Below are 2,500 nucleotides of genomic sequence, written 5' to 3'. Positions count from 1 at the left end.
AATTAGCATATCATAAAACTGAGCGCACTCAGAACTTCCAACTGTTGAGTAAAAACTGGAAATACGAGTAGCAACAAACCTTAAAGGATTCACTGTAATAAGAGAGATAAAAGTCTGGTATTAGGCGCCAGAGCCACAGTTATTAGAGTATGCCAATGGAAACACCTTGAACAAACACATCGCATTTCCCTGTAATATCCAATGTACACTTCCACTGGGCTTCATGCATGCAAATAAAAATATCAAAAGAGAGATTTCAAAAGACATATGATAATCTGTATAATGATGTATTCTACACACTCGAATACACAACGAAAACATCGACAGCATTCCTCCCATATAATATATTTTACACACACACACACACACACACACATATATATATATATATATATATATATATATATATATATATATATATATATATATATATATATATATATATATATATATATGTGTGTGTGTGTGTGTGTGTGTGTGTGTGTGTGTGTGTGAGTGTGTGTATGCACATATTAAACGTGCAATAAGTAGTAAATGTGTTCAGCATGCAGAAATGGAAGCCTGTAACTAATTGCTTGTTAAAAACTTGACTGATTATACTCATCACCCTTCAGAGAGCACATTTTACATATATATTTAATTCTCTAAATGCATTCAAACCATTCAAGAGATTGAAAATCTCATTTTTGGCTTGAATAAGCACATTAACCAGTGCGCACGCTTAGGAAGCTTCGCATGACAGATGTTAAGCATTCTTACCAATAAGTATAGAAAAATTAAGCTGTGCCTACCACACGAAGAATGTTAAAACAAGTGAATTACATATGGGCTGACTCTTATTGTAAATTATCATTGTTATTTCAAAAGACTTATTGAAACAACGATCCAGACCAATAGGTTTAAATAGATGTAATGAGTACACCCAATCGAAAAATTTCATTGAATAACCTGTGCGATTAAAACACTAGAAAGTATTCATATCACAGAGCATGTAAAGAATGTCTAAAGGTATAAACCATCAGTTCTTGAGTCTTGTTGCCTTTAAGTTTCTGATTCCACTCGTAACTCTGTTAATGACTGCCGAATGTAGCATGGTTATTATCTACGACATGTAATAGAAATGGAACTGGACTGCAACGAATGTACTCAAATGACTTAAACTGCAACATTTTTGGTTTTCTGTAAAAGAAAACTATTGTGCCGGTTTTGTCTGTCCGCCCGCAGATCTTAAAACCTACTCAGGCTAGAGTTGATCATCCACCCTCCAATCAACAAACATATCAAATAGCAGCCATCTAGCTTCAGCAGTTTTTATTTTATTTAAGGTTAAAGTTAGCCATAATCGTGCGTTTGGTAACGATGTAGGTTAAAGCTTCATGGGCCGCTGCCCATACAGCATCATACCGAGCTTGTTTTATATTGGAAATAAATTACAGTGAAATAACATTAATCTCTCTCTCTCTCTCTCTCTCTCTCTCTCTCTCTCTCTCTCTCTCTCTTTCCTACAGCGGTCACAATTTCGTCCGCAATCAAAATATTTTCATAAACATTGTGCACCCAAGGTTGAAAACCCTTGTATTAAACGCATTCAGGACTACGAACATTTATGTACTTGAAAAAATCTGACAAATGGAACGCATTCAGAACGTTTTTCATTCAGCCCCCTCAAATTAAACTCGTCTGACACACTACCACGCTCGAAATAAAACTGAACGCGTTCTGCAAATGCAAATGTACAACTTCAACGTATGAAATCTAACACGCACATGATTTGCAACATAACGACTTCGCATTCAGAAATTCGACTAAGCGCATTTATCAATTTTGGAGTCTTCAATAAGAATGTAACTTATCCGGTGTATTTATGGTTTTCATTAAAGCATAATTATAAAAATTCAGAAAAAGAACGGCAACAACTCTCTGTTCCTTCCACTGTTGAAGTATAGAACGGTCATCTTTTAGTAGTGGCGAAATCGATCCTTACGTTTCAAACAGTCCGTAATGCTTCTTTTGCAAAGACTATACTTTTCAGTTTTTAAGTATGGATATATTTGTGTTATTCGATTTTTCTCCAATGTTATGAATATTTCGTCATTTAACTCTTTAGGTTCTCTCTATTTTCACAGTAGCATAATTTTTGTTTATATTGGCTTTAATGGCCATTTCAATACAACCAAACAAGCACGTATTGATAAGTCCTTACTATTTTGGTCCACCTGCAAAAATATTCAATACAAAGCTTTTATGTTTTCTTTTCCTTCCATAATGTATCTGTTTAAACATAAGCGCTTCATCTTTTGTACATAAAAAAAGCAAATATTTTAACTTTTAAGTTTTAGCATTAATAATATTTTTGTGAATAATGTAGGGGTTATAGTAGGTTTTTGTTACGCCTACCGGTCAAAGCGGCGTTTATGTGTGTATATATATATGTGTGTATATATATATGTGTGTATGTTATGTGTATATATATATATGTATGTATATATATGTATATATA

Source organism: Macrobrachium rosenbergii, chromosome 14 (assembly GCF_040412425.1).
Source record: "Macrobrachium rosenbergii isolate ZJJX-2024 chromosome 14, ASM4041242v1, whole genome shotgun sequence".
NCBI classification, from domain to species: Eukaryota; Metazoa; Arthropoda; class Malacostraca; order Decapoda; family Palaemonidae; genus Macrobrachium; species Macrobrachium rosenbergii.
This window is presented reverse-complemented; position numbering follows the sequence as displayed.